This window comes from Marmota flaviventris, chromosome 3, assembly GCF_047511675.1.
Source record: "Marmota flaviventris isolate mMarFla1 chromosome 3, mMarFla1.hap1, whole genome shotgun sequence".
NCBI classification, from domain to species: domain Eukaryota; kingdom Metazoa; phylum Chordata; class Mammalia; order Rodentia; family Sciuridae; genus Marmota; species Marmota flaviventris.
Window position 1 is genome coordinate 72,199,770 of NC_092500.1, and position 11,234 is coordinate 72,211,003.

General features: G+C 39.5%; 1 protein-coding gene across 1 annotated transcript in view; it reads right to left on the bottom strand.

Annotated features, from left to right (window-relative positions):
• Tmem117 (transmembrane protein 117) overlaps positions 1 to 6,688 on the bottom strand; it is a 484,704-nt gene extending 478,016 nt beyond the window's left edge. The window contains exon 1 of the mRNA XM_027934218.3: positions 6,577 to 6,688. The gene's annotated coding sequence lies outside the window, so the exon portion shown is untranslated. The remainder of the gene's footprint in view (positions 1 to 6,576) is intronic.
• Between the last annotated feature and the right edge of the window lie 4,546 nt (positions 6,689 to 11,234).

The following is an 11,234-nucleotide window of genomic DNA, read 5'->3' on the forward strand; positions in this document are numbered from 1 at the left end:
TGTGAACACTCTGAAATATCTGTTCCCAGCTCACATCACTTAGGTATGGTGGCTTTCTCAAGATTCTTTAATTGTTCTTCCCTCTTTCCTTTCTTCCTTCTTCCCTCCCTCCCTCCCTCTCTCCTCCTTCCTTCTTTCTTTCCTTTCTTCCTTTCCACAAGACTATCACCCACAATAGCAGCAAGGACCTGTGTGTATGGTTCTCACACCAGAGACCAGAACACGTAGTGAAGTACAAAAATGAGCATTGTGCATTTTCATGATATTTAGTGTGTACAAATGCAGAAATGGGTCAGTTTTCAATTTCACGCAACACCTTTGGAAGTATCCAAAAACCACCACCAAAAAGAAATTCACAAAAATCATCTCAAGGACCAATGACATTTGAGGAAGGACTTGTACTACATGACCATCAGAACTGCACAAAGATATCCCTTAGATAGTTACTAAAATGAGTTACTTCCTATGAGGCACCCATTAGCAGTGAGGGATTCTAGTGAGAGCCACCACCACCTCCTCTCCTTCCTTGCACACACATAATCAAGACAGCAGGATTTAGACCACTGAATTTACATGACCTTGATTCTTTTTTAAAAATACTTTGTGGAGGACTAGCATATACTTATTTTGTTGCTATTTTTAACTTCAGAATCTTGCCTGTGGGCTATATAATTTCCACATGCCCAAGTTAAATTAGAACATGCAAAAAAATTTGGAGACAGCTGTTCCTCTCCTAAATTTATGCTATTTCAGGAGAGAGAACTATAGTACTGAGCAACAATCCTGTACTAGTATCTAATCTCATTTAATTCCCACAGTAATGCTATGAATGCTACTGTCACTCTTACAGTTAAGAAAAAATGAAGGCTCAAAGTAATTGTCCATTTAGTTCACATACTCAGCAAGTGGAAGAGACAGAATTTGAATCCACATTGACACCTAGTCCTTAATCTATCTAATATACCATATAGCTGGAAGTGCTTCTTTCAGTAAGACATTTTTCATCATGCTTAAAGTTCATTCTTCATTTCTACTTTTAAATACTAGCAGAATGAAACAGGACCCTGATATTGATCCTTTCATCATTTTATTTTATTATAAACTCCTTAGAGAGGTCATAAGAGGCTGTTTACTTCTTGGGAACAGCATGATGCTGAGCTCACAGTGGGCAATCTATAGACACATATGAATGATCTGAGTGGTAACACTCAGAAAGAGAAACCCCTTCATTGTTTAGGTGAAATGAGAAAAAGGCAGAGCAACCTTACATTCAACTTCCACTAGAAAAGAGAAAAGCAGCCAGGTTCAAAGACTGCAGTAATGACTCGGCCAGCAACATTACTGATTTACCCACACACAACCCCATTTCATTTTAGCACCAGGCTCCACATATCATCATCATCATCATCATCATCATCATCATCATCATCATCACTTAGGGATAACACTAACTGAGGACTTGCTGTTTGCCAAATAATATACTCATGAGCTTTATAAGCATCTCTTTTAAGTTTAATAGCAGCCTAGTGAGGAAAATGCTCTTACTTTCCCCATTTCTCAAATGTTGCAACTGAGAGGAACAGTTTAACAGTGTTGCTGTTATTGCTGTTTTGCTTATGTTTGTTTGTTTGTGTGGCATTGGGAATTGAATCCAGGGGTACTCTATGACTGAGCTATACTCCCAGCCCTTTTAATTTTTTATTTTGAGACAGGGTCTCACTAAGTTGCCAAGGCTAGCCTCGAACTTGTGATCCTGCCTCAGCCTCCTGAGTGGTATGCACCACCACAACCCACAAATTTAGTAGGTTGTATGAAGGAATAAAACTTGTCTATATCAGAACAAAGATTCAAGTTAAAGCTACCTGGCCTCAACACTCTATACTATGCCTTTCCTGTACAACAACATAAATTCCAATGTCTTGCTGTTTACATGTTGGTTAGAAAGTTTCTGATAATAAAACCATCTGATGTAAATATTCACAGTGCTTCCAGGATGAATGGATCTATTATTACCATTCAAATTGACCTTGGTAGCATGATCAGAAAAAATGGGAATCATATAACTATAGGAGTACTTGAATTCTTTCTTCTTTGAGCATCAGTATAAGTAATTGAGTTGATCTGATTGTCCTTTTGCTGAACATCACTGGTGTCCATTCTGCATCTCAAAACAAGACTAATTCACACAAACTTAATTCCTTCTCATAAGTAATGACATTGTTAGGTAGATGCTACTATTTTGGAATCCTCTGCTTTTTCATATAATAGCAACAATAATGATGTTTGGTAAGAATAGGCTAAAACTGAAAACTCATAGGCCTTTCATGGTTTCTAACTCTGGGGGAACAAGATTTATACTGGATATTTGTAAAGTCAGAAATTTTAGTACAAACCAATATTTCAGAGAAATGCAAAGGAACAAAAAAAATAAAATAAAAAGGAGAGATGTAAGACTCTCAAATAGGAGAATGTTGTGATTAAAGGCACAGGGGAAATCACCTGGGACCGATGCAGAGACATATCAGTAGTTCTGTGTGGCTGGAACATAAGGTGTTTGGAAGTGTCTTGTGAGAATTAAGAATGATTTGGGGCCAATTCAAAGAATATTATTTAAAAAGTGTTGGTCTGTACTAAGAAGAGATTAGGAAATCATAAAACATTTCAAAGCAAAATAGTGAAATGATCATACATAAAAAGTGATGAAGTCAAATTTTATTCCATAATAACACTCATTAATTCACTTGTTCAATATTTACCAATTATCTATTTTGTGCTAGGCAGTAGCCTATGTGCTGAGGTTACTTATACCTAGTAGACAGCCAACAAATATTTGCTGATGGATAAATTCATGAATAAATAGATGTGTTGTTGAAAACAGACAACAGACCAGGTTGAGATAAGAAAAAAAAAATACTGAGGATTTCATTCCAGAAGACAGTAGATTCTGGATCATAATGTTATTAATAGAATCCCTGTTTCCATGCATCTGATAGTTATTTTGTGGGGAAAAAAACAAAAGATAAAAATTAAATACACAGTATTTCAGAAAGTTGAGAGAGAAAATTAAAGCAAGGAAAAGTTAATAGGGAGTCAAGAGTGAGGGAAGTTAAAAGTCTCACTGTAAGCTGATAGTAGAAGACACACATGAAAGAAGGACCAGAGGCAAGGAAATATCTATGGAAGAAGAGCAATCCAGATAGAGGGACAGAAGTTGGAAAGGCCTGTTGCCAGGGCATGCATGGTGCATTTAAGGTAGTACACGAAGGCTAAAATGACTGGACAGAATGTGGTACTGGAGAATACGGAAGAGATGCAGTCTAGGAGGAAGTATTTCATCATGATCAGGCTTGAGGCCATCCTATGGATGTGAGCTTTCACCCAGAGAGAAATGGTGATAGAATCGGACTTTCATATCAAGAAGGGCCACTTTGTCTGCTGGTTCAAAATACTTTGTAGGAGGCAAGGAACAGAAGTGGGGAAGTTATTGAGGAAGCTATTGCCAGGTACCTTGAACCACACAGGTATAGAGGAAGAATTTAAACAGCTCAGCTTCTGGACACATTCAAAAGGAAGAGCCAATAAGAGTTATTAAGGGAGCCAAGTATGGTGGCTCATGACTGTAATCCCAATGACTCAGGAGGTTAAGTCTGGAGGATGAAAAGTTTGAGGCCAGCCTCAGCAATTTAATAAGACATTGAGCAACTTAGGGAGACCTGGTCTCAAAATAAACAATTAAAAAATCCAGCGATGTAGCTCACTGGTAAATCACCCCTAAGTTCAATCCCCAGTACCACCTCACACACACACAAAAGAAGAGTTATTCATGGATTGGATGTGGACATGACCTAGACAAAATCCAGAATATAACTGCCATTTCCTGAGATGGACAGAGGTTCAGTAGATGTAGGAATCATACTCATACTAACAGTTTTGAATGTTTTTTATGTGTTGTGCTGTTGGAATGCACATTTCACATATTATCTCAATTAGCCCTTACAGCAACTATTTGTATTGGCCAGTGAAGAAAAAGAGATTCAGAGAAGTTGTAATGTTCCCAAGGTCATACAGCTACCAACTGGCAGAAATAGGTACAACTACGTCTATATAACACTAAACTTAATACTTTTAATTATTGTCATATTGCCTTGACTATGAAGTATAAAATACAGAATAAAGTTTCAATGGGAAGGAAGAGCAAGTGCTAGGTGATGACTTGCACCTAGTGGGCACTCAATAAATATTTGCTAATGAATGTATAAATGAATAAATAGACATGCAGATAGATGATAACAGTCCAGCCTTGGGTGAGGAAAAAAAAACACTGAAGAATCCATTCCAGAGACAGTAGACTCTGAATAATGGGACATCCAAGTCTGTAAAAGGAGAAATGATAGAAAAATAAATAAACCAAATGCATATATGTTGAATATACCAGCTCTGAGGTAAGGACAGATCATAGTATATAATCCTAGATGATTATAGAAGACAGGCAAGGGGAAATGATACAGAGCATTTTACATAATGCAAGTGCTTAATACAGGTTTAAGAAATACAAATAGCAATAATAACAATGTAAATGTAAAGCTGAAACTCTTACTTTAGGTCCAATACAAAAGACCACACAGCCTTTTAAATAAAAAGCAACCTTTTAAGTCAATCAATGAAACCGCCATAAGTGGTTCTGCATAGATACCAGGACAGCATTTGTGATGCCCTAGCTTATTTAGAGGATCCCAACCATAAATCACTTCCTAGACTTTCTCTTCATATTGTTTCTACCTTTTAGTGGTTTCCTTCCCTTTTTATCCTGCAGTCCTTGGGACAACAATCAATGAAAGTTTTTAAAACAGAATCTGAAAATGAAGTAGGTCTGAGTCCTTTAGACGATGACAACTCTGTTGTAATGGCAAAATATTTTAAAGGCCCATTGTGTTATAAAGCAAAAAAAAGAATCAAACAGTAACCAATAAATTCTTTAAAAATGTGAATGTCCTTTTCAGTGGCATCCGCTTCTGATAAAGAATGAATTGCCATGGTCGCACTCTATCAATAATGCCAAAGCTAATATTCATTAAGTATTCTTTAATATATTAAATAAAAGTCACATGTCTGAACTTATTTTTTAAATGACTGAAGCTTAAGCAAGCAAATTAAATAAGACTGACAAGTACTGGCTTCTTTTCTTTGTTTTTTGATCCTGGGGATTGAACTCTGAGCCTCACACATGCTGAGCAACCACTTTACCACTGAGCTATGTCCCCAGGCCTTTTTATTTTGAGACAGGGTCTTGCTAAATTGCCCAGGCTGGCCTTAAAATTGCAATCCTGATGCCTCAGCCTCCAGGGTATCTGGGATTACAGGCATGGGCCAAACTGCCCAGCTGACAAGTACTGGTGGGTTTCTGATCACATGGATTTAATGAAAGGTGGGAGGAGAGGGATAACTACCTGAGTTAAAATGTCAAAACCCCTAATTGCTTTTAAACTCCAAAGTTTGGTGGAGTAAAAGAAAGTATAGCTAGGACTTTTTTTTAAGTCAATACTTTATAACAAAAATAGAATTTTACAGGGATTCTACTATTTTTTTATATTCAATAAATTGGAAGTAGTTGTTTCTGAAGACAAAACAAAACCCCAAAAGCATCCCAGAGGTCCTTTCTTGCGTGTCAGCCAATATATCACTTATAATTAGAGGAGAAATGCATGACCTTATATTTAACCATTCTTTTAGTCAACATTTTGTTTCTTTTTGGTTCCTGAGACTTATATCTACATATAAATACTAAAGTAAGCATGTGATGTTTACTTTCACCCCCCCCCACACACACACCCACACACACTCATACACACTTCATTGTTTCACAGAGGGTTGAATAAATAATGGCAGCCAAAATGTTACCTCGTTGGTCAAACATATTTGTGGGCCTAAGGCATTTTCAAAAATAGAAATAGGAAAAAAAATAGTTTTATTTAATCAGGATGAAGTTAGCAAACATTCAAATACTCAAGTCAAGTCAATGGATCTGTCTGTCTGTCTCTCTCTCTCCCGCGCTCGCTCGCTCGCTCGCTCTCTCTCTCTCTCTCTCTCTCTCTTCCCCCGCCCCTCTTTTCTTCTCTCTTTTATCTCTCTGCCCACCCATCCCCCCCCTTTTTTTAAGGACGACACCAATGAACTGCAACCTGTTAATTTAATTAACAAAAATAGGGCTTGTGTTCAGGTCCCACCCAAGGAATCACTGAAGCGAAGAAAGTTCAAGGACTGTTCTACCATCTTTTACCGCCTGGAGCCCAGGACTTTGAGGTTCCCACCAAGATCCTGGAGCCTGGAAGTCTCCTCTGCCCTTACCCAAGGGCTGGTGCGTCTGCCTGCCTCCTTGACACTTCACCCAGCCTCTTTCGATAACATCCTCCGGAAAGGAGGAGAGAAGGCGCCGGGGAATTCGGGGTCCGGGCCGGCGTTCCGCGGCCGCTTCCACAGTAGCGGGAGGCAGCGGGGCTGCGGGCAGCGGGGCCGGCAGGGCTCGGCTGCGGCGGGACCAGGGCGGGGGAGGCGCCCGGCGCGGGGCCGCGTACTCACCGAAGGGGCTGCGCAGGCTCCGGGCGACTGCACACGGGAGACCGGGTCAAGCACAGCCCTCCGGCGCGCCGGCGGCCTCGCTGGGAAGCGCAGCAAGACAGACCGGCGGCGTCGCTGCCACTGCTGCTGTCACCGAGCTATAAATACCGGCTCGGCCCACACCCGCCGCCGCCTACGCCGGGCGCCCTCGGTGCTGACTCTCACCGCGCACTGTGAAGTCCGCCGTGGCAGGCTGGACACTGCGAGCGCAAGGGCGATGGCGCCGCGCAGGTGACCGCGGCCGCTCCAGCTGTGCGGCAGCCTCCGCAGCTGGAGGCATGGCCTCCTGCCGCCCCCGCCCTCTCCCCTCCTTCCCGCCCCAACCGCGGGCCGAATCCAGCCCGTGGGCCCCGAGCGCCGCGGCAGAGCCTGCCCCGGCTGGCCCGCCTCTGCAGAGCGGCAGCCGCAGGCAGGGAAAGATTTAGGAACCTGGAAGGGGGGTGGGGGCCACCGAGCTTCAGCCCAAGGTGTCAACAGCCGTCCCTTCCTCCTGAGGGAATTGGCAGACTTGTACAATCCACATCCTGCAGGTAACCAATGAGGTTCCCAGTTGGAATGTCTTTAAAGAACAGCAAACTTTCTAACGCAGCTTCAGGTCACAGAACATCCTTCTGCTCCTGTGTCTTGGAGATGCCAAAGGTGGGGGTAGGGAGAGCGAGCCCACAGGAGTTGAGAAGTCTTATATCTTATACATACTTTGCAGCTTGTCTGGTCTCTCTCTCTCTCTCTCTCTCTCTCTCTCTCACACACACACACACACACACACACACACCCCTATACAAATATTCACATATATACATACATGCATGACTACACATAAGCATATATATTCATAAGAGACATGCACAAGTACGCATGTGTTCACGTGTATACACACATATAAACACACACTCATGCATACGCACATTTTTACAAACATAGATGAGCAAACACATGCACAATTGTTAAACTTTTTGTAGCCCAAGTTTCTCAAAAATCTCTTTCTGTAGTGTTTAAATGTTTCTCTGCAGCCTAGGGCAGGAAGAGTCTTTGACCACATTTGAGGAATTCCTTTTTTCCTTATGTAATCTCCTTTTCATCATATGTGTTTGTCTCTGTTTCCTTCCATAGCTTATGACAACTGCTGTGTCAGTTTACTAGTGCTTATATTATATTTAAAAGCTGCAATCTAGTGTGATGATATTGCATGATAGTTCATGCAAGTGTAAGTGATCATTAGTTTGAATAATCAAATGGAACTGGGGTGATTCATATGTGCCTACAGTAGCAAACTTAGGAAGGGAGAGTAGCCCTCTCCTAAAATGATGATTCAGAAATTGGTTGAGCAGCAAGGAGAACTGAGATGGCAGCATATTTTGAGATGGGATGGAGAGAGCCATTCCCAAATCCTGCAGTGTAGCAAATCTGCAAAAAGATAAGTAGAAGTTCATGGTCATACTTTACATTAGATTGATATGTTTCTGGATTTTAAGAATAACCAATGTGTATCTACACTGTAGTCATAGTTCAAAATAATTTAATGGGATTTTTAGCTTAGTAAGATTCTCTTTTGTGATGCTTCCCAAGTTTTTTTCCAGAAAGAGTTGTTTCCCAAGCTAGTACTTTGTATATTCTATGTAAACTCTTTTTGTACTATATTGCAACTTCTTTTTCTTCCCCACCAAGCTATGAATTCTTTAAAGGCAAAAACTAAATCTTACCATTGCATCTTCAACACCTAAATATAGTAAATTGTAGTAATGAATCCAACAAATTGTAGATTCATTACATAGATTAATTATCAGGTTCTACTCTAACTTCATAATTTTAATTGGAATTATTTTCCAAAGAATTGTTAAACTGTATAACTGTTTCACATGTGTTATGTGTGTGTTGTGTTTTCCTTGGATCTCCATTTAAAGGGAAGACTTTTGTCAGCTAAAACAGGAAAATATTAAATTTCTGGCCTTAATTACATGGAACTTGTTATCCTAGCTTTAGATCACTCTTTGTTTAATATTATCTTTAAGAATAAGCTTGATCAGTGTTATTTTCTTTTTATTGGACTTGGGTTAGACAATATATTTCTTCAGGAGCATTCTAAGCAAAAGACTGAAATGGGCAAGATTTGTTTTCTATATCAAAGTTTCTTTTTCACCAGAGACCAAAAAATTTGTTCCCTTTACTTTGGGACCTGCCCAGGATCTCCAGTTCACGATCAGGCGGGGGAATAACATTTATACTTTGATCTGTGTCATAATAACACATAATAATAAAGTCTCAACTTATTGCAGGCTTATTGTATATCACATTCATTACCTGTATTAAAACATTTAATCTCTTGACAGTCCTGTGAGATAGCCACTACACATGAAGGGGAGGTTTTATGTTTTCCTTTGAGGAAAAGAGGCATACAGAGACTAAGTAGCTCATTCTAGATCTCACAAGTAGCCGGAGTGGTAGAGAAAGAATCAGAAGCCACTCAGTGTGGCTTTGTGAGACCACATTGTAACCTCTCATTGTATACTTCCTTCCCATCCATCAGGAAAGATGTGCATTTTATAGTCAAGAGACATGTAATAAGGAATGTTAGTGTGAATTCTGGTTCTAGCTATAATCTTAGGCAACTGCTACTACTAAATTACAATGGGATAGCTCTGCCTTTCTCCATATCCAAAGTGGTGAGATGTTCAATCTGAATATGGATTTTGGGAACTTTCAAGAACAGCTCCTACCCAGATTTTGGGCTACTGCTTTCCCTACTCTTCAGTCTTGTTCCATCCCAGTCATTACCACACAGAACTGTTATGAGTTTTAAATGACCTGAGGTGTACAAAACACCTATTGGTCAGGTATATAATAGGTTCTTAATACAAAGCATTTTTTCCTTCCCATCAAATTCATTAGTCTATGAAAACTATCCTTGAGGCCAAAATCCGTTAGCCTAGTATTTAAGTGGTGATTGCTCACTCACAGAGATTAGCCATTTCTCTCTTGTTCATCAGTTTTAAAAGGGCATAGATAGAAGTTCAAAAAGAAACCAAGATAATAGGGCTTCAGATCTCCCATTCTCTCACCCATATTTCAATTCAAACATCTCCATTTTTTTCAGATATAGAAGTTCGGCAAATTGGCCACAGTTTCTGGTTAGGAAACTTAAACTATTTCTATTGTTATCCTGACAATGATGGAAATAGATTAAGTAGGATTTTATATATATAAAATATATATTGAACCCAGGTATTGAACCCAGGGATACTTAACCACTGAGCTACATCTCCATCCCCCTCTTATCTTTTTTTTTTTTTTTTTTTTTTTGAGACAGGGTCTCACTAGTTGCTTAAGGCCTTGCTATGTTGCTGAGGCTGGCTTTGAACTTGCAATCCTTCTGCCTCAGCCCCAAAGCCACTGGATGTACACCACTAAACTCAGCTAAGTAGGAAATTTTCAAATCACACTAGCCAATCATTTGCTTATTTGACTTCTACATACAAAGCTAGCCTTGCTGATAGGCATAAAAATGTGTCTTGCTTTCATATAATTCCTTAATAAAATCTGATGCAAGAGTTCAACATCAGAAATAACGAGACATGTTTTTCTGTTTACCTCACCTGTCCCAGAAATCTGTTATGCAATTTACTCTGTATTGCAAGAAAGAGAAAATACAAAGTTAATATATATTTCAATCGTTTAAAAACCTTTGATTATGAACAAATTGTGTCTTGTTTAAATGACCCTTTTAAAGCAAGAGGAAACCATAGCTGGAAGTATCTGTACCCTCTACCAAATCAATCAAGAAACACGTATGTCCATAATTCAATGGACTCCAAGCAAAACTATTTTTAATTTTCAATGGGTCAGTTGGGATGATGCTAATTGCTCATTATAAGTATAAGTGGCATAATATCCTTATTGCTAAAGAGGCAAGAAAAGTGAATACAATCCATAATTTTATTCTGGTATTTAAAGGGCAGTGACTCTATTGCCAGAATTTTCCTCAGCAGACCTAATTTCAAATGTTCATTCCCATTGAACCCAATGTAAACTGATATGTTTTAGACCACATGTCCCAGCTTTTGCTTGGAAAAAGTTGATTATCACATGTCTACTTCTTGGAATATTAAAACCTTGTGTTCTGGAATCCTGGTTCTGCCAAATAGCAATATGATTCTAAAGAAATTATCCTCCCTTTACATTAGTAGTAAGTGGGTGCTTCATAAGTTGTTAGAAGGAATACATAATGTATGTTTTATTTTAGCATTTGGTCTGGTACATATTAAGTTGTCCGTAAATGTTGGCTTTTATTATTAGTAGTATTCATCTCACCCTTGCCCTTATATTCTGCATGTCCCACAGAGTTTCTTTAACTGAAGGATTAATTCACTTAGTCTTCACTTAACCTTGTAAATGACTGGGCATAGACACTTTTCTGGATAGTTTTTAAAGCAAAAGAGTTATGCAAACAGGGTGAACTAAGTGCCCTGCCAGAGGTAGAGCTGCTGCCTGCTTGGGGGCCGGCATCAATGCCATTCATACACTCATTATCTTGCAGAATTTGTACACACAAATGCAGCAGCTGCTCAAAGGGACATTCCTCCTGTAGTGACAGACAAGGGCAATTGTAGAACCCTTTGTGGTTC